General features: G+C 36.2%; 1 pseudogene; it reads right to left on the bottom strand.

Annotated features, from left to right (window-relative positions):
- Nucleotides 1–1,592: 1,592 nt before the first annotated feature.
- Nucleotides 1,593–21,760, bottom strand: LOC149254981 (endoglucanase 16-like; annotated as a pseudogene).
- Nucleotides 21,761–22,874: the final 1,114 nt, after the last annotated feature.

Here is a 22,874-nt window from a genome sequence, read left to right as displayed (position 1 = left end):
ATATTAGTGGGAAAATTTTCTTTTCCCAACGTAATTTGATATAATTCCTTACTTCTTAGTACAACCTCCATGTGAGATTTCCATAAATAGTTGAAATTGGTAAGGAAAAGTTGAGTTGGAGCAACTCTCTCTCTCTCTCTTTATATATATATATATATATATATATATATATATATATATATATATATATATATACTCAAATGTTGAAACTGATTATCTAAATAGAAAGCTCTCTCAAAAAATAGTCTATTTAAAAAATAACAACATGAAAGATAGACTTCAAATCTGAAAGCTATGCCACTTTTTGAAAAAAGACATTAATTTGTAACAAAGAACCACATGGCACCTTAGATTTTATCCACATGATGATGGATATTGTAGAGAGAAAATTTTAAAGGCTATCGATGTTTTTTTCCTAAAAATAGATTCACCAATTTCTAATTTTTCTAAAAATGATTCATCCAAAATTTAAAGTATAAGATTATTTTACCTTAAAAATTACCAAAATTTTAAAGACTTTAATTCTTTTACAAACAAATTGCAAAATGTTTTACACTTTGCATATTATGAAATAGTAAGATTTGCCAAAATTTTTAAACTTTAAGATAAATTCTCATCCTTAAAATTTTCCTTAATGTTATGAAAAAAAAAAATAAAATAAATATATATATATATATATATATATATATATATATATATATATATATATATATATATATATATATATATCCTCATTTAACTTTGCATATAAGTTCAATTATACAAATAAAAAATCGCCCTTACAATAAAGTTGTTTTATAAATGAAAATTATAAGTAAAAAAATAACTTAAAAACAATATTAAAAATATTGCATAGTGAATAAAATACACTTTATAATAAAATTATGAAATAACTTAATTTTATATTAACTTTTACATCACATAATTTAAATAAAACCCCTAAACAAGTATACTAGTGCAAAACACATACTAATAATAAAAATAAGAGTGTTTGTGTAAGTATAAGAGTATTGGCGTTGTTATTGGAACTTTGTCTAAAAGTTCATGTTTCAATTTTATTTTTTTTTAACAAAAAATAATAATATTTTATTTATATATATATATATATATATATATATATATATATATATATATATATAATATTCAATAACAATAAGGTTAAATCTCGATTAACCAACGCAGAAAATGAATGTTTCATGTAATAGCTTCGAGAGCCCCATATACTCTCTTTTTTTTTTTCAAGTAATACAAATTTATAATCAATAAAGCAAAGGAGGAGAGAATTGACCAGCCATATTCGTACAGGATCCAAGACGTAAAGTCTCTCTATTTACAAGTGATACAATTTTACTTTATTTAAAAGGAAAAATCGATTTACAAAGCCTGCTCTGCATACAGGATCCAGGATGGAAGTAGCAGTGACAAGCCTTCAATCTGGCCATGGGATCCAACAAGCTGAAATGACCCAAAAAATAATCCTAGAGCCCAGAATAAACAAAGTTCATATACTTTCTTCCATTGGCTAATTAACCTAGCCACAACGGAAAGCAACCTTAGAACAAAGAATGAATTAATAGCATAACCTTTCAAATTTAAATTGGTGATTTCATGCTGATACTGTCGAGCTTAGCCAGGACTCCCACGAGAGGGGCATTGATATACGTTGTGGGCTCAAGCTTGCTCGGATCGGCCCTGCAATCCTCAAACATTTCATGGCGATCAGGCCCTCCTAAAACTGCACCTGTTAATTCATTTGGGGTCGGTGCTGGTCTGTGGAACCACACCATGAAACCTTCGGTACATGATATCGTTGTGGACTCCACGTATATTGAAACTATTGAAGACCCTCTGTGATGAGCTTGTTGTGGATATTTGTCACCAAAACCAACCATGATTTTTACCCAATATGTAATGAACCTGTAAATTTTACAATATTAAACGCAATGTAGTCGACAGCTAAATCATTATTGCATCCAGATAACCAAGGTGGTGTCAGCTCAGATGCATTGCGTAAGAAAATACTTTGTTGGTTTCTTTAACCTATGTAGATATGGAAACTAATTAAATTATAATTTTGAATCTCTCCATGGAGATTTTAATTTTGAATTTCTTGAATAAAATTATTTAGATATTGTCTTCCAGATCCATCACAAATGTATATATGTAATGTGATGGATCCTTTTGAAAGACTTTTCTAAATAAAATTATTTAGATATTAATAGAGACTTTTGTGAATGAAATTATTTAGATATTGTCTTCAATATCCATCACAAATGTAGATATGTAATGTGATGGATCCAAAAAACAGATATCTAACTAACTTCGAATTTCTTAAATTCTGAAAATGTGGAAATAGATACACTAGTATGATAAGTTGTTATGGTCCTTTATTAAATATTTTGCAAAAACGAAAAATCCAACATGTATATGTACTTGTTTTTTGGCAAATGCAATCAGGTTGCTTGGTTCATAGATTTGATCGCCACATTGTAGGGATTGCTTGTACTTTGATAACAAATCACTGTATACTGATACAAGGAATGATATGCTTGTAGCATATTGCGTATTTGCACCATCTCTGACATATAACAATCCTCCTGTCCAAATGCAACATATTATACATTGTTAAGGAGCTTAACTTTGAAACCCATAGCATAAGGGGAAATTTTCAATTACCTGGTGTTGTGGAAAGTTTGAAATGAGGACGTTCTGGAGGAACTGAGCAGAGAAATGCTTCTTCTTTCTTTCTGTAAACTTCCAAGTTGGATTCTCCAGAGAAATATAGCTGCCATGTTTTATTATTAGTTTTATGATAGTGTGAGTAAGTTGAAGGTCAAGTGACAAGATTTCAAACTTTTATCTCAATTGACTAGCTTGAACATTTGGTAATTGATATGATTTATGTAGATATCAACTTACACGAGACATGAGGACTTGAACACCTGGAGATTTGAGATCCCAGCTGAAGTCAGATTAAGTGGAAGTAGAAAAATTATGTTGAAGTATGTATTTGGTATATTTTGACAATCCAGTTGCCCTATACAGCCATGATGCTGCCCATGGAAGCTCGTCCTGCATGTTGGCCGAGGAAGAAGAATAAGGCATCATGAAGTTACTGATTATTTACTTTTAAATAATGGTGTGTTAGTAATGTGTATTTAATTTGAAAATGTGTTATTATGGGGAAAGTATACATCATAGCCTGAGACAGAGCAATAGAAAGGGCATTCTCCATCATATGTTCCACGGTACTAGTCAGCAAAACGAAAGATCTGCAATAATACATTACATATTCAATTACGTGAATGTTATAAAAAATTGAAGGGGATATTGCATTTTTAGATTAATTTAACTTTCAATTTGGAAGAGATTAATCTTATACCAATCTAGCTCTTTTGAGGAGGCGATGGGAATAAGGATTGTCAACGGTTAGAAAGACAATGGAGGAAGCAGCCAATGTTGCAGTAGTCTCTACTGCAATTTCTGTCCCTGGAGTGGATTTATCTATTTTTTACAAAGTCCTTGGAGTGTCCATTCTCTCTGGGTTCTACCAACAGCTATGGTCTGCAATAGGATCTCCCACCTGAAAAAAAAAACAGTTAAACATATGTTCTATGTAAATCTAATTATAGTATTTTCTATTCTCATTAGTTAAAGTTTGCCCCTAAAAATCAAAATCATAAAAAAAACTATAAATGCTAGTTAGTGTGAGCCTTAGTGTGATTTAAATGCTATAATAATTTGTTTACCTGAACCCATGGCTGGTTTTTAGTGGCACTTGCTTTGATGAAATAATCAGTACCCCACCTAATGGCATTCCTAACGTCCTCCAATTCTCTAGCTGTTGCAAGTTCAACTTCATAGTGAAGGCCTCCCCATGCCAACATGGTAACTGTGAATGCCATGGGAAGTCCATACTTCACATTATCCCCAACGTCATAGTAACCTCCCACCAAATCCACATGTTAGCCTCCTATTGCAATATGTTTCATATTTCATGATTGGCAGTGGAAGTGCCAGATATGTTCATCTTTTCCATGCTGCAAAAGTTTCATCTTTGAAGAACTTCAAAATTGTAATTTTGTCACGGTTAAGGGAAGGCCAAACAGCTCAATCTTGGCCTCCCTAGGTTTAAATTGCTTGTTTTAGAAGATAGAGAATAAAGATCTGACCAAACTGTTTAATCTTGGCAGATTGTTAGATAGGTAGAGAAGCTAGGGTGCTCAAAAGCTTAATCTGAGCCCCTAGAAGTAATAAGGGTAGATTTAGGTAGGAGGATAGCCAAAAGAAAAGATGAAAAGTTGGGTTTGCTAGTTCAAGTGCACCCAAACAAAAAGAAGAAAAAATGTTAGGTGAGTAGGCTGGTTAGGCAGTTTTGAGGTGGCAGAATGATGAATTGTGATCCAGTTTTGTGTTTCAAAGTGCTAATCTACTTCAGATCACAAGTGACAGGCAACTTTCCCTTGGAGCAACTCAAGCGAGGCATGACTAACTTCCACTTCTTCCTTTTCCCCAAATCATTCACTAATTTCCCCTTAAAAATGTTAAGATCTGCTTGATATCTTTAAAATTCATCATATTCCATAACATTTGCCTAAGTAAAGATCTGCTTTACTTAGGAGTGCTCATATTTCTTCTATAAAGTCCTAATTCCCCTTTGTAGCCTAAGATTTCTATACTCAGTGCTTTCTTCACAAACTCCATATTAATTCAGAACTCTATTATATAAATCCCTTCTTATTTCCCCTTCCCCTATTAAAAATATGTTATAAATCCCCTTTATATACATATCCCCTCCCTCTGGTTGAAGTATAACCATAAATATTCCTTGGGAATTACTAAGTTTATTTGAAACTTAGTAAGAACCCTCATTTTCCTCTTTAAACCATCTTCCAATGCATAAAACCCCTTTTACTTCATAAAAACCTCTTTTTCATGCATTGGACTTCTTCCATTGCATTAAAAATCCCCCTTCCGATGCATTAAAAACCCTTCCGATGCTTTATAACCCTTTTAAAGGCATAAAACTCTCCTCCGATTAGAAATCTCCCCCCTCCGACGCGATATCGTTGTCGGAGGTAGCAACAATGTTGGCCCCATATATATATGCCCCCATTCCTGATGCTCCGATGCGATATCGCTATCGCATCCGAAGAGATATCGCTATCGGGAGCCCTTCCTATCGCATTTTCCCTTTATCCCTGATATATCTTCTTTTTATCGTTTTACCGCATAAACCTATGTTTTCAATAAAACATATGTTTATCGTTAAACATTTCATTTCCGCACATTTATCCTTTATCGCCCTATATCGCATATCGCATCGTAATTAAATATAAAGCCCGCCCCCTAGACCTCCGCCGACGCGATATTGCGATCGCGCGGCAGCCATCCGATCTGCCCTCAGATCAACGGTCCAAATCTTATCACATCGCTCCCATCGCTATCGCATATATAATAGCCATCGCCCATTCCACCCCCAATAGCCGATTTCCGATAGCGATATCGACGATCGCTATATCTGAAGTCGCACAAATATAAAAGCCCCCGTCCCCCGATCCCTGCCGATAGCGATATTGCGATTCAATCACAACTGTTGGATCTGCCATCACGTGATCCAACGGCCAAGATTAATTTTCTGCTACAGTGTCGCTCCCACCTCTGTTTTTCATGAATTTTACGTGTAAAATGGTATTTTTCCTTACAAAGGAAACAAGGCTATTTTTTATATTATTCATATCTATGCCTGTGCATGCTCCAGTTCAAAGGAAGCATGCCTTCTTCAGCCATTTTTGATCGCTCCAAAGCCCAAATTTGCTTAGGACAACGAGCACGGCCCATCACAAGCCATCAGTGAGCATTCCTCCACCATTTTTGCAGGATTTCTTCAGTCTCGATAATATTTCGATCGGCCAAGCGCCGAAATAGCTCTAAAGGCCACGGAAAACACAACAGCAGCCAAATCTCACCATAAAGTGGCAGGCAAGGGCGATTTTGACAGTTAAAGAGTATCAGTGCAGAGAAAAGGCCCCGATTCAAGTTTTAAAGTGTATCAGAGTTGCGGAAAAGTGTATCAGTTAGAGATTTTAAGTGAAAGACTTCAAGCCAAGGCAAATAAACATTAAAGGGCCTCCATCCAAGTCAAAGAAGCAGTAAAAGCCCATTAAAGGCTCATCAGGTCAGAGTTAATGCGCATCAAAGCCACCTAAGGGCAGCGCTGCAGAAACCATAGCACAGTTATGGCAAAATGAACAGCACAGAGCCAAAAGGACACTTCAAAGCCCCATTTTGAATGTTGCTGCCTCCAACGCAGCTTAAGTAGATATTTGTTACATTTATTTCAGGATAAGTTAGGTTAATCAGAGTTATTTCCCCAGATCTTCCCTCAGATCTGTTTTGTAGATATTTTTCCTATAAATACCACCCTGAGCTATGTATTAAGGGTTGGTTGGTTCGTTGTTTTTCTCATTCTAGACTTGCGTTGTAAGCCTGAAAGTTTTTATAATCAAAGATTGTTGGAATATTTGCTTCTCAACTGGCTGGTTGTGGTTTTAATGGTTGAAGAGCTTAATACGGAATTCTCGTGCTTCCTCATGGTTCAATAAGTCTTTCCTACCTCTGTTTTTCAGTTTATATGTGTCTGTATCATCTATATATCACAATCTAAGCTGCAGAAAGAAAGAATAGCTCAGAACTCTTTCTATATGCTCTGTGCTCAATTTTTGTGGTTTTATATATTTTCCTCTGAATTAGTGATGAATATGCATACTTAATTGATCATGTTTAAGCTATTTCTCTCATTTCTGAATGTTGTCTAGGAATCCTTCATTGCTCCTATTTAGCCTTCATCCACTTTCCTTCTTTGGCTGGATGAGAGATCCTTAATTGCCTCTCATCCCCTGACCTTCATTTCATCTTAATTCCAACATTTAACATTGTGTCATGTGTAGCTATCCTGCTCTGTATTCCTCTCTTCTACCAAAGAAACACACCCATCAGTTCACATTCATTGACTCCATGCCCAATGGTCTGAACTTCTTACACTTTACATGCCAACTCTGTCTGAAAACACCAACCAATCAACCAAACATAAATCAAACCCATGCACATCATATCTAGCCTAAAATCACCCCTAAAACAAAGCTAAATCATAAAGAGAGAGCCCTCTCTAATTGCAGGTAGGCTAGGATCTGCAATCTAAAGATTGGTCTATGGTTACCTCGGTCATATTCCCTTAGGAGTCAAAGAGAACAACCTGAGTGATAACATCATTGGCGACTCAACTGGGGACTGAATCATTTTGTTTATCATTGCACATCTAAGTATTTGATCAGTTTGCCTCTTGAATAAAATCCTTGATCTGTTTTGAAAAATATCCCAAAAAAATCAAAATAATCTGAAAAATCTCAAAAAATCTCATTCCCTGGAAAAGATCCCCCTTTTCTTCAGAATTATTTCATGTTTAGCTTTGATCTGTGACGATGGACAGAGATCAGGCACTTCAAAGTTAATTCATCCACCTGGCGACTCCACATCATGCTCATAATAAAGACTCCACTGGAGAAATGAACCTGAAAGAACTATATGAGCAGATCATGCTTTTGCAATGTATATTGTACTTTAAAGACGATTTTAGATTAGATTCTTAAAATTTTCCTTTGGAAAACATTGTTGAAAAGCCTCCTTGCGCATTAGAGCAGCAGTCTTCTAATGTTGTTAAAGATCATCATACAGTCAAGGAGGAACCAAAAATCGAGCCCAGTCTTCCAATCCCTTTACATATTCCCGTGCCTCGTAAGGTTCTCGATAGATATACGCCTCTCATTTTGCCTCCCACGCTCAATCTTTTTCCTAAAGATCATCCTGAGTATCTCCCGAGATTTGATGGAGAGAATGGAGTTACTGCTCAAAAGCATATCCAAGCTTTTGAAGACTATCTTAACATATTTGAAGTAGAAGATGAGGATGTTAGTATTAGGCTTTTCGCCCTTTCTTTGCAAAGCGAAGTTAGGACTTGGTTCAAGACCTTGCCTGAGGCTAGCATCTCTAATCTTGAGCAGTTTCTCAAACTCTTCCTTGATAGATGGATGATCAAAGTCAATTTCCTCATGCTCATAGAAGAATATAATCAATTAAGAAGGCTTCTAGATGAAACAGTTCAGCAATTTTCCGACCGATTCAATCAAATTTATCATTCTATGCCTTTGAATATAAGACCTCCCCCTGATTTAGCTCTATTGCATTATCCAAGAGCTTTTGATGCAGAAATTGAATATCGTTTGAGAGAAAGAAGCCCGTCCACTATCAAATAGATTCAAGACATGGCTATGGACGTGGAGGCAAATCTGAAGATTAGAGAGGAACAACGCAAGGCAGAGCAAAAAGAAAAACTTCTTTATTTGTTAAAAGAAACAGAGGAAATGATGCAACAGATCGCAATGAAAGTTGAATGTTTAGAGCACCAGAACACATCTATTTTGTAGAAGGAAATTAGTGGTATTCACGAACAAACCTACCACAAATCAGATGACATATTCATAGAGCCATATGTGAAGGAGCAGTGTCCTGATATTCTGTGTGAATATGATAGCTTTTCTCCTTTTAGTTGTTTGCCCAAATATGATCTGTATGATGATGATTATGTGCCTCAAATCCAAATAAGCCTTGCAGAGGAATCAAGTGTTATTTTGGCAGAAAGAAGTGTTCAGGTTCAGTGGCCTGAAATCAGTGATCAGCTTGCTCATTTCAACTATGAAGAAAAGGAGGAAAATGCAGAGAATTTTGATTTCAGCGAAGGAAATTTGCCTTTTTGTTTTGAATATTTTCAGTTCATTAAGGATAATTATCATGCAACTCGTAGTCAAGTGTCATCAAATGTTGATATTGGCCATTTAGAGGAGAGTCAAATCCTTGCTCCTAATGCATTACCTCTAGATTTGCAACCCCAAAGTGTCACTGAATGCCAGTTCGAAGAAGACTTGGAAGCAGCAGTATGTAATCAAGTGATCCAAGTTCTTTCCCCGCCGCTTTGTTTTCAGTCATCTGAATTTTTTAAAGAGAGGAAGGAGCATCAAGTGCAAATCAGTCAAGTTCCTTATGAGCCTGAATGTAACAAATTACAAATATCCTTCCATGTTCCGTGTAATCCATCAGCAGACAGACTGAGTGATGAAATAGATCAGCGCTCTTCTCCGTTAGCAGGCTGTAAGGCTCAATATCAAGATGCTGGTGATTTCCCAATTCAAAGGCATGATAGTCATCCTAAACCTTTGTACAACTCTTTAATTCAGCTCAGCAATTGTGTATATATGTTGCAGGACCCTTTTGTACAGTGTTTAGATTCAACAAAGGAGATTAGGACTTTTCTGATCTTCTCAATGGTTAACAAAGCTACATCAGATTGCAAGATCTCCATTTCAAGCACCAACAAACACAAGCAGCAAAGGTCATTGATGTTTATAATGCTTAAGTGGCTGCATTGGCTGTTTCATTTCACCTAACCAGCAAAGTAAGTGTTGATTAGGGTGAGTAGGAGTTTTTTTTGTTTTGGACAATAGCTTGTTGCAGTTGAAGCCTGAAGTGAAGGCCCTAAGCTCCTCAAGTGTGCTATCATATATACAATAAAGCAGCCAACAAAGGGAAGTTTTCAGAATACAGCAAGAATTGAATAATAAGGCCATCTGACCTGTTGTTCTTGACTTTTCACAAGGAAAATCCATCCCCAAGTGGAGCCACTGTTAGCCTCCTATTGCAATAGGTTTCATATTTCATGATTGGCAGTGGAAGTGCCAAATATGTTCATCTTCTCCATGCTACAAAAGTTCCATCTTCGAATAACTTCAAAATTGTAATTTTTTCACGGTTAAGGGAAGGCCAAACAGCTTAATCTTGGCATCCCTAGGTTTAAATTGCTTGTTTTAGAAGATAGAGAATAAAGATCTGACCAAACTGTTTAATCTTGGCAGATTGTTAGATAGGTAGAGAAGCTAGGGTGCTCAAAAGCTTAATCTAAGCCCCTGGAAGTAATAAGGGTAGATTTAGGTAGGAGGATAGCCAAAAGAAAAGATGAAAAGATGGGTTTTCTAGTTCAAGTGCACCCAAACAAAAAGAAGAAAAAATGTTAGGTGAGTAGGCTGGGTAGGCAGTTTTAAGGTGGCAGAATGATGAATTGTGATCCAGTTTTGTGTTTCAAAGTGCTAATCTACTTCAGATCACAAGTGCAAGGCAACTTTCCCTTAGAGCAACTCAAGTGAGGCATGACTAACTTCCCCTTTTTCCTTTTCCCCAAATCATTCACTAATTTCCCCTTAAAGGTGTTAAGATCTACTTGATATCTTTAAAATTCATCATATTCCATAACATTTGCCTAAGTAAAAATCTGCTTTACTTAGGAGTGCTCATATTTCTTCTATAAAGTCCTAATTCCCCTTTGTAGCCTAAGATTTCTATACACAGCGCTTTCTTCACAAACTCCATATTAATTACTAACTCTATTATATAAATCCCATCTTATTTCCCCTTCCTCTATTAAAAATATGTTATAAATCCCCTTTATATACATATCCCCTCCCTCTGGTTGAAATATAACCATAAATATGCCTTGGGAATTACTAAGTTTATTTGAAACCTAGTAGGAACCCTCATTTTCCTCTTTAAACCATCTTCCAATGCTTTGGACCCCTTCCAATGCATAAAACCCCTTTTACTTCATAAAACCCTCTTTTTCATGCATTGGACTTCTTCCATTGCATTAAAAATCCCCCTTCCGATGCATTAAAAACCCTTCCGATGCTTTATAACCCTTTTAAAGGCATAAATCCCTCCTCCGATTAGAAATCTCCCCCCTCCGACGCGATATCGTTGTCGGAGGTAGCAGTAGTGTTGGCCCCATATATATATGCCCCCATTCCTCATGCTCCAATGCGATATCGCTATCGCATCCGAAGCGATATCGCTATCGGGAGCCCTTCCTATCGCATTTTCCCTTTATCCCTGATATATCCGCTTTTTATCGTTTTACCGCATAAACCTATGTTTTCAATAAAACATATGTTTATCATTAAACATTGCATTTCTTCATATTTCCCCTTTATCGCCATATATCGCATATCGCATCGCAATTAAATATAAAGCCCGCCCCTTAGACCTTCGCCGACGCGATATTGCGATCGCGCGGTAGCCGTCCGATCTACCCTCAGATCAACGGTCCAGATCTTATCGCTATTGCATATATAATAGCCATCGCCCATTCCACCCCCGATAGCCGATCGCCGATAGCGATATCGGCGATCGCTATATTGGAAGTCGTACATATATAAAAGCCCCCGTCCCTCGATCCCCGCCGATAGCGATATTGTGATTCAATCGCAACCGTTGGATCTGCCATCACACAATCCAACGGCTAGGATTAATTTTCTGCTACAGTGTCGCTCCCGCCTCTGTTTTTCATGAATTTTACGTGTAAAATGGTCTTTTTCCTTACAAAGGAAAAAAGGCTATTTTTTATATTATTCATATCTATGCCTGTGTGCGCTCCAGTTCAAAGGAAGCATGCATTCTTCAGGCATTTTTTATCGCTCCAAAGCCCAAATTTGCTCCGGACAACGAGCACAGCCCAGCACAAGCCATCAGTGAGCATTCCTCCTCCATTTTTGCAGGATTTCTTCAGTCTTGATAATATTTTGATCGGCCAAGTGCCGAAACAGCTCTAAAGGCCACGGAAAGCACAGAAGTAGTCAAATCTCACTATAAATTGGTAGGCAAGGGCGATTTTGACAGTTAAAGAGTATCAGTGGAGAGAAAAGGCCCCGATTCAAGTATTAAAGTGTATCAGAGTTGCGGAAAAGTGTATCAGTTAGAGATTTTCAATGAAAGACTTTAAGCCAAGGCAAATAAACATTAAAGGGCCTCCATCCAAGTCAAATAAGCAGTAAAAGCCCATTAAAGGCTCATCAGATCAGAGTTAATGCACATCAAAGCCACCTAAGGGCAGCGCTGCAGAAACCAAAGCACAGTTATGGCCAAATGAACAGCACAGAGCCAAAAGGACACCTCAAAGCCCCATTTTGAACGATGCTGCCTCCAGCGCAGCTTAAGTAGATATTTGTTACATTTATTTCACAATAAGTTAGGTTAATCAGAGTTATTTCCCCAGATCTTCCCTCAGATCTGTTTTGTAGATATTTTTCCTATAAATACCACCATGAGCTATGTATTAAGGGTTGGTTGGTTCGTTGTTTTTCAGACTTGCGCTGTAAGCTTGAGAGTTTTTATAATCAAAGATTGTTGGAATATTTGCTTCTGAACTGGCTGGTTGTGGTTTTAATGGTTGAAGAGCTTAATATGGAATTCTCGTGCTTTCTCATGGTTCAATAAGTCTTTCCTGCCTCTATTTTCTCAGTTTATATGTGTCTGTATCATCTATATATCACAATCTAAATTGCAGAAAGAAAGAATAGCTCAGAACTCTTTCTATATGCTCTGTGCTCAATTTCTGTGGTTTTATATGTTTTCCTCTAAATTAGTGATGAATATGCATACTTAATTGATCATGTTTAAGCTATTTCTCTCATTTATGAATGTTGTCTAGGAATCCTTCATTGCTCCTATTTAGCCTTCATCCACTTTCCCTCTTTGGTTGGATGAGAGATCCTTAATTGCCTCTCATCCCCTACCTCCATTTCATCTTAATCCCAACATTTAACATTGTGTCATGTGTAGCTATCCTGCTCTGTATTCCTCTCTTTTACCAAAGAAACACACCCATCAGTTCACATTCATTGACTCCATGCCCAATGGTCTGAACTTCTTAAATTTTACATGCCAACTCTGTCTGAAAACACCAACCAATCCACCAAATAAAAAGCAAACCCATGCACATCATATCTAGCCTAAAATCACCCCTAAAACAAAGCTAAATCATAAAGAGAGAGCCCTCTTTGATTGCAGTTAGGCTAGGACCTGCAATCCAAAGATTGGTCTGTGGTTACCTCGGTCGTATTCCCTTAGGAGTCAAAGGGAACAACCTGAGTGATAACACCACCTACACAAAAACACAGTAAAAACCATACGAAACATCATTGTATCTTTTCAGACTTGTTGAGGATCTGGACTACATATTGAATGCACAAATTATTTGAATAGAGAATGTTGATGGTACCCTAGCAAGCCTGTCACTTTCAAGGAAGAGCCCTTAATTCAAAATTAAGTTTTGGTGAGTTTTCTAATGTACCAAAGTTATTAGGAATTGGTAGGATATGGACTAAATATTATATTCACAAAATTATTTGGATAGAGAGTGTTAATGGGATCCTTTAAAGCATAACAAACTTTAGAATTCATTGATGGGTCGGTATTTAATTTACCATTGCATCAATAATCGAGAGGACTTGCCAACCAAGACATGGATTTGACCGTTCAAATTTTTATGAAGAATATCACCACCTTACTTTAAAAACTTAACAAACTTGGTAAAAAATATCATTATTACGTTTTATCATTCCATCAAAATTCATTAGCCAGTTTTCTTTTTAACTTACAAAGCTATAGCTCTCTTTTAGATTTTTGCCTGGCTCGGGACAATAGTTTGTAATCATGGAAAAATGAAAATTGCTGAGTAGCCATAGAATCTAAAACATGTATTGATCTGAAAGTAGAGCAATTGAAAGTAGAGCGATTGGAATTAATAAGGATACAACGATATCTTTAATACACAATGTTGAAATACCTGCACAGACAATAAGCTCAATTGAAATTGTAAATGAGCGTGGGATACATTGTACATTCAAAGAACAGAAATAATGAAATATTTTCACAGACAATTGTTGGAATATTAATTCCAACTGCTGTGCAGCAGCAACAGCTATTTTACTTTATTCATTTGTCGTGATCCGGCGCCCCACATTTTCTCCCGTCTTTTATGTCACCGCCATTACCATCTTTTCACCGTTTGCTTGTTTGTGTTCCCAAAGGAGGAGGAAGATCAGATCCAGCGCCACACCGTTACTTTTCAGCAAGCGTATTAATGAGCAGAACGGATGAAACAGAAAAAGAATCATTATCGAGCCGTAACAGCATTTATCAGCCATAGATTTCATCACCACCGACTCAAAAAATACTGCAAAAGATCAGATCTGTTCATTATGAACAACAGAAACTCTGCCAGCAAGTTAAGGCAGTGAAGACCCTTTCCCGCACTATAAATAGAAACAGAAACAGAAGTAGAAAATAGAGAGATATAGAGAGCAAAGGGGAGCACACAGCAGTGAAGAACAAGAGAGTTTTTTGTATTGAACAGCAGTGCTGAAATTTTCTGAAATAGTTGTTTTCTGGAACTAAAACATTCATGTTGTAATCCCTATGTCAAGAGGAAGATGCTCTTTAGCATAATACTTTGTGAAGATCCCTCTACGTGAGGAAGACTTAGTTTTATCTGTTGGTTTATTTTCATAAATAGAAGTTTCTTTCTGTGCGTTGCTATTTCACCAAAAGTTATTTTGTCAAAAAATTTCTCGTAACTCAAAAAATACTTGACGTCAAAAGTTACGTTGCTGCAACACCAAAAATTTTACGTTGCTGCAACGCCACGAACAGCGTTGCTGCAACAATACGAACAGCAACTGAAAAAAACTGTGTTGCTGCAACACCGTTTCCAGAGAACGATTTTTTTTGTTTTTCTGAGTTAAAAACAGAGTATTTTTCTGCGTCAAAGACAAAGTATTATTTTGATCAGTTTTTGATCTTGAGGAAAAGTAGAGTACTATTTTATGCTTTGTTCTTGTGTTTTTGAATTATCAGAAAACAGAGTATTACTCTCTGTTCATATTTTTGTTGTTTCGGAATTTATCAGAAAATTCTGAACAGTGGAAACAGAGGATTTTTCCACTGTATTTTGTTTGGAATAACAAGAAATTCCCGACATGGTATCAGAGCTTGTCCAGGCTCTTTGAAGACATCAAAGAAGCTGAAAGAAGATTTGTTGCTGCAGCAAATTATCCAGCAGAGCGAAAACGCTGTCAAGGTATTTTTCAGATTAGTTTTTTGTGTAGCTGCTGAAAACAATTAAGTGATTTTTTTTACAGTCAAGTATTGCAAGAATGGACAGCACCAGTGTGGGTATGTTTAATACCCAACTCCCACAGTTCAATGGGAAAAATTATGACTACTGGGCAATAACCATGAAAGCCGTGTTTGCCTCACATGATTTATGGGAACTTGTTGAATATGGATTAACTCAGGCAGAGAAAGAGCTGTTGAAGAGCAATAAGAAGAAGGACTCAAAAGCCCTTGTATTCTTATATCAAGCAGTGCATGAGAGTGTGTTTCCGAGGATAGCAGCAGCCAATACATCCAGAGAAGCATGGCAAACTCTCAAGACAGCCTATCAAGGCATGGAGAAAGTGAAGACAGCAAAACTATAGTTGCTGAGGAAAGATTTTGAGAACCTGCGTATGAAGGAGTCAGACAATATTGACTCATTCTTCACACAAGCAATTGGTTTGGTCACACAGATAAGGTCTCATGGAGAAATTCTTGAAGAAAGGAGGATTGTGGAGAAACTATTGAGGTGCCTACCCTCAAAGTTTGATGTGATTGTCACCACCATAGAAGAGACAAAGGATCTCTCAAATTTCTCAGTTGATGAACTTCATGCATCACTGATAACTCATGAGCAGATGTTGAGTAGAAATGAAAACTCATCTCTAGAGCAAGCCTTCAAGACCCAGATGTCATTTGGAAGAGGAAGAGGTCAAGGCAGAAGCCAATACAGAGGCAGAAGAAACAGTCCAACAAACGTTCAAGGAAGAGGTAGCAATCCAAATCAGAACCAAGGCCATGGTAGCAGTCAGCAAAGTGGACAACATCATGCTCAAGGACAAAGGTATGAAAAATCCAATGTCCAATGTTATTATTGTAAAAAATATGGGCACTATGCAAATGAATGTAAGAAAAAGCAGTATGATATGAGTAATAGATCTAGTGCAAATATCACTAGAGAAAATATCAGTCAAGATAATGTGTTGTTAGTTTGTAATATGGCTGAAACAAACAGTGAAGATATATGGTTTCTAGATTCTGGTTGCAGCAACCATATGACAGGAAACATAGCCCTGTTTTCTGCTTTAGATCAGAGTGTGCAGTCACAAGTCACACTTGGGACTGATAGTAAAATTTCTGTTATGGGAAAAGGAGAAGTTAAAATATTCACAAAGAAAGTTGAAAAGAAAACCATAGCAGATGTCTATTATGTTCCTGGAATGAAGTGTAATCTCTTGAGTATTGGACAGCTTGTTCAGAAGGGTTACAATGTTTTCTTTGAGAATGATGTATGCACCATCATGGACAGATTACCCAGCAAGCGTTGTATTGTTGAAGTGAAGATGACAAGGAATAGGATGTTCCCTCTCAGAATAAGGGCAGATCTGAAAAATAAAGAAGTAATTGTAGCAGTGACACAAGAGGCTCTCCAAAGCGTACCAAAGGATGAAAATTGGTTGTGGCATTTGAGATTTGGACATCTCAACTTTGGAGGTCTTAATTTGTTGAGTAGAAAAGGAATGGTAAGAGGATTACCATTGATAGAAAAGCCAGACAGCCTTTGTGAAGGTTGTATATTGGGAAAACAACACAGAGAAAGTTTTCCAACTGGGAAAAGCATAAGGGCAAAAGCACCTTTAGAAATTGTCCACTCAGATTTGTGTGGACCGATGCAAGCTCCATCACTTGCAGGCAGCCAATATTTTCTAACATTTATTGATGACTTTACCAGAAAGACTTGGGTTTATTTTCTGAAGAATAAGAGTGAAGTGTTTGAAAAATTCCAAAATTTCAAAGCACTTGTAGAAAATCAAAGTGGGCTGCGTATCAAGGTTTTGAGAACTGACAAAGGAGGTGAGTATATCTCCAAAGAATTTTTACGTTTTTGCAGAGAAAATGGAATTCATAAGCAATTTACAGCAAGGTACACCCCACAGCAAAATGGAGTTGCTGAAAGGAAAAACAGAACAATCATGGATATGGAAAGGAGCATGTTGAAGGCAAAGCATTTGCCAAATGATTATTGGGCTGAAGCTGTACACTGTGCAGTATATATCTTGAATAGATGTCCTACAAAAGCAGTGATGAACAAAGTGCCAGAAGAAGCATGGAGTAGGACAAAGCAAGGAGTCACCCACATGAAATTTTTTTGTTGTGTGGCTTATGCACACATTCCAGATCAGCTAAGGAAGAAATTGGACAGCAAAGGGGAGAAGTGTATTTTCATTGGATACAGTGAAGAATCCAAAGCTTACAGGTTATATATCCCATCCACCAAGAAGTTTTTTGTGAGCAGAGATGTTCAATTTATTGAAGAAGAAGCTTGGGATGGAAGCATAGAGAAAACAGTTAATGTTAAAAACTGTTTGTCTCATGATGATGATGAGGAGGAGTTGGCTGAAACACATCTCCAAACAGCAGTGCCAACAACAGAGCAGCAAGACACACCCTTGAGGAGAAATGAGAGTGCTTCTCCGAGCACACCACAAGGAGGAAATTCAAGTGCATCTACAAGCACTTGCACACCGAATGAAAGAGGTAAGAAATTCAGAAATTTAAGTGATATTTATGATGAAGGAATGAATTCTTTGTTTGCCTTGTATTGTCATGTTGATGACCCTGTTCATTTTGAAGATGCAATTAAAGATAAGAAATGGATAGAAGCTATGGATGAGGAGATGAATGCCATAGAAAGAAATAAGACATGGGATTTAGTTGATCTACCAAAAGGTAAAGAAGTTATTGGAGTTAAATGGGTCTACAAGACCAAGAGTAATGCTGAAGGCAAGATAGAAAGGCATAACGCAAGACTTGTTGTCAAGGGATACAAGCAGCAATATGGAAGAGATTATGAAGAGACTTTTGCACCAGTTGCAAGAATGGAAACAGTAAGAGCAGTGTTGTCCATAGCAGCACAAAACAAATGGAAAGTTTACCAAATGGACGTGAAGTCAGCATTCTTGAATGGAGTATTAATGGAAGAGGTTTACATCGAGCAACCTCTAGGCTATGAGAAGAAAGGCCAAGAGCACAAAGTCTGCAGATTGAAGAAAGCTCTTTATGGGCTGAAGCAAGCACCAAGAGCGTGGTACAGTAGGATAGATTCCTATCTACTGGAGAACGGATTTGAGAAGTGTGAGGGAGAACCCACTGTTTACATCAAAGAAAAAGGCTGTAAAATTTTAATTGTTGTATTATATGTTGATGATGTGATTTTTACAGGTAATGATGACTACCTCATTGAAAATTTCAAATCAGTCATGAAAGAAGAATTTGAGATGACTGACATGGGTTTGCTGAGATACTTCTTAGGAATAGAAGTAGATCAAAATGAAAATGGAATTTTTATTTCACAGACAAAATATGTAAATGAAGTGTTGAGCAGATTTAACATGCAGGACAGCAAGGCAGCAATCACTCCCACAGTGATGGGATTAAAACTCAGCAAAGAGGACAGCAACAAATATTTTGACCCTGGTGTGTACAAGAGCATAGTTGGCAGCCTCATGTATTTGACTGCAACTAGGCCAAACATAATGTATGCTGTTAGTTTAATTTCCAAATTCATGGAGAAGCCAAAAGAAACACATTGGCAGGCAGCAAAGAGAATTCTGAGATATGTTAAAGGTACAAAAAGGTATGGCATATTTTATACTGTTTCAGAATGTTCAGATTTAGTTGGATACACAGATAGTGATTGGGCTGGAAGTGTAGATGACCGGAAAAGCACATCTGGTTACATTTTTCACATAGGTTCAGGAGCCATTTCATGGGCTTCCAAGAAACAACCAATTGTGACATTGTCTACAGCAGAAGCAGAGTATGTGGCAGCTACAGCAGCAACATGTCAAGCGGTTTGGATGAGGAGAATGTTGAGAAGTCTATGCCAGGAGCAGGCAACAGCAACAGTTATTTTTTGTGACAATAGCTCAGCTATTGCATTATCCAAGAACTCTGTATTCCACGAGAGAACAAAACACATAGACACAAAGTTTCACTACATAAGAGAATTGGTGAACAATGGAGAAACCATTTTACAACATTGCAGGACTCAGGAACAGGTTGCAGATATTCTGACAAAGCCATTGGATCAGAAAAGTTTTGAGTTTTTAAGGAAACTTCTGGGTATGATTGATAACCCAGCAGTTGAAATTAAAAGGGGAGTGTTGGAATATTAATTCCAACTGCTGTGCAGCAGCAGAAGCTATTTTACTTTATTCATTTGTCGTGATCCGGCGCCCCACATTTTCTCCCGTCTTTTATGTCACCGCCATTACCATCTTTTCACCGTTTGCTTGTTTGTGTTCCCAAAGGAGGAGGAAGATCAGATCCAGCACCACACCGTTACTTTTCAGCAAGCGTATTAATGAGCAGAACGGCTGAAACAGAAAAAGAATCATTCTCGAGCCGTAGCAGCATTTATCAGCCATAGATTTCATCACCACTGACTCAAAAAATACTGCAAAAGATCAGATCTGTTCATTATGAACAGCAGAAACTCTGTCAGCAAGTTAAGGCGGTGAAGACCCTTTCCCGCACTATAAATAGAAACAGAAACAGAAGTAGAAAATAGAGAGATATAGAGAGCAAAGGGGAGCACACAACAGTGAAGAACAAGAGAGTTTTTTGTATTGCACAGCAATGCTGAAATTTTCTGAAATAGTTGTTTTCTGGAACTGAAACGTTCATGTTGTAATCCCTCTGTCAAGAGGAAGATGCTATTTAGCATAATACTTTGTGAAGATCCCTCTACGTGAGGAATACTTAGTTTTATCTGTTGGTTTATTTTCATAAATAGAAATTTCTTTCTGTGCGTTGTTATTTCACCAAAAGTTATTTTGTCAAAAAATTTCTCGTAACTCAAAAAATACTTGACGTCAAAAGTTACGTCGCTGCAACACCAAAAATTTTACGTTGCTGCAACACCACGAACAGCGTTGCTGCAACACTACGAACAGCAACTAAAAAAAACTGTGTTGCTGCAACACCGTTTCCAGAGAACGAATTTTTCTGTTTTTCTGAGTTAAAAACAGAGTATTTTTCTGCGTCAAAGACAAAGTATTATTTTGATCAGTTTTTGATCCTGAGGCAAAGTAGAGTACTATTTTATGCTCTGTTCTTGTGTTTTTGAATTATCAGAAAACAGAGTATTACTCTCTGTTCATATTTTTGTTGTTTCGGAATTTATCAGAAAATTCTGAACAGTGGAAACAGAGGATTTTTCCACTGTATTTTGTTTGGAATAACCAGAAATTCCCGACAACAATATCTATTTCAAATGTGCTGCCAATGCCCAGATCTCAATGATAATACACAATGTTGAAATAACTGCATAGACAATAATCTCAATCGAAATTGTAATTGAGCGTGGGATACATGGTACATTCAAAGAACAGAAATAATGAAATATTTTCACATACAATATCTATTTCAATTGTGCTGGCAATGCCAAGATCTCAGTGATAATGTAAAACTCGTCACTCAGATCGAGAAGTTTAAATAATAAAAAGGGTGAAATTTGGTGGGCAAAGTGCTCATCATGGGAAAGGAAAAAAATATAGTTATTATTTTGTAATGATAATCTAAATCCCCACTAGTAAATCTATACAATCAGTTTAAACAAAGTGATGGAATTTAATGGGATAACAAAAAAACTAATTACTGTTTTGAAATGATAATCTAAATCCTTATAAGTAAATCTCTAAATTTAGACAATAGGTTTAAAAAACGGCATGGGATAGGAATTTGGTTACCAAATTAACTGCATCTTAATATATATATGAAAGGTGGTTTTTTAGTAGAGTCATTTAGAGATTTGTTTTCGGAATTTATCACATAAATTATTTAAATTGTCAATATTTAGAACTATTTTAAAACTTACTCATATAGTTTTTCAAGACAATTAAATGAGCCACATTAATTGATTAGAAATAAATTTAAATTTAAATGATTTATATAATAGATCCCTAAACAAATCTTTGGGTTTTTTTAATTTCTTTGAACACACAAACAATTTCATTTTGAAATTCCTACCTTTTAATCATAATTATAATTGCAACACAAGATACATTTTACACGGCACAAGTAATGACAGGACAGAAATAATGAAATATTTGTACAGACAATACCTATTTTTATCAGTTTGCAATCATAGTCAAAATACCCCAAACGTAAAACAAATAAACTAGAAATGGCTTTAGCCATTAGGGTAGAGCAGACCATAATGATAATGAAACCAGTTTACCAGCAACACTCCACTAACTTCACCAGTGAAACAAATCTGATTTAGTTTGACCATGGCCAGCTCAAAATATAAAAATCTAAGGCAGGCAACCCGTGTTTTTTAATTGAAAAGGCTGCAAATTTTCATGGGAGTAGTCTCTAGACAAGTTTATATGAACTATAGCATCCATTAATATTATTTTCTCATTGTGCAAAGCATTCAGACTTAGATGGCAATACCAAAAGGAGTAATTATATTACTACATTTTGCATGTGTCCATCTGTGACAGCAGAATCTCCTCTCCAACTGATCCTGTTCCTACTAGACAGTTTTCCTGAACGTTGAGCTTCCAGAAACAGAATAGATTTATGCAGAGAATCTTTGTAATCAAACTCACCCAACACAAATTGATGATCAGCTGACAGCACTGTAGCAAGAATTATGCAGACAAACCTTCCAACAGTGAGCCTGTAACCCATTGCTGCTGCAACAGATTGCTAAACCCCAACAAACATAAAGGACAACATGCAGAAAAAGCTACCAAAATTGGTGGGTATATATATTTACTTCTCCACGTTGGTGTAATGATGCATAGAACTGATTTGGACTCAAAGAATAAAGTGAAAAAGCATTGAATGTTTTACGTGGGGTATCTGCAATTTGGAAGGACAAGATATTGGCTCATTTCAAGGACTAAAGGAAGTTTGTGAGTGTCGGTTGCCTGAGATAGGCCTGAGATGGGTAGCACGTAGAGGAAGAAAATCCTCTCAAAAACATAAACCAAATGCCAAATAGTGACACTGTCGGCTGACTCCAAGGACATCATAATCACAATTTCTTTCAAACCTTACAAGAAGCACAAGGTAGGGTCATTAACACTTAATTTTAAAAATACAAAAGGTTACTACAAAGTTTGTGCACTAATGAAAATGTAGTCAAATTTTTACAACATTAATAATAAGAAACTTTGATTTCCCTTTATATAATAATAAAGAATCTATTCATAAAAGCATTATTTATTTCGAAATTTACTAACTTCACTTATAATTATTATTATTATTATAAAGTATATTAATTTTTCATTATCTTACTTATATAATTAATTACAATTATAATTATTTAAATATTCTAGTGTAATTATCACTTCTTCTTTTTTCCCTTCATTCCATATGAGAGTGTCCAGAATTAAAATGGCTATCATTCCATATGAGAGTGTCCAGAATTAAAATGGCTATCATTTAATCATGTAGATTATTCGTAATATTTTCTTTTTATATTAATATAATTGAAACTATATCATTAATATATTTATATATTAGTGACGTTGAAGTATCTCTTTAAGAGTCCACCAGACTTAAGAGGTCTTATCAAATTTACTAAAAAATAAAATGGATTTCTTTAATTTAATTTAAGATATGATTAAGGGATTTGTTTTCATAATTAAGATGTAATAATGATTGATTTGAGAAGTGGAGGATTAATTTACCATCTACATAATATTCACTATTTGAAGTGATTTATTGGAGTTATAGATTTTAGGCTTAGATTGGATATTTCTATGTAGGGATAATTTGATCCATATTTAGTGAATCTCAACAAAGTTGGCACCTTGTAT

This window comes from Pinus tabuliformis, chromosome 7 (assembly GCF_031772625.1).
Source record: "Pinus tabuliformis cultivar Carrire ecotype Pingquan chromosome 7, CPIR1, whole genome shotgun sequence".
Taxonomy (NCBI): domain Eukaryota; kingdom Viridiplantae; phylum Streptophyta; class Pinopsida; order Pinales; family Pinaceae; genus Pinus; species Pinus tabuliformis.
The sequence above is the reverse complement of the archived record's forward strand: the minus strand, read 5'-3'. Positions and strand labels throughout refer to the sequence as shown.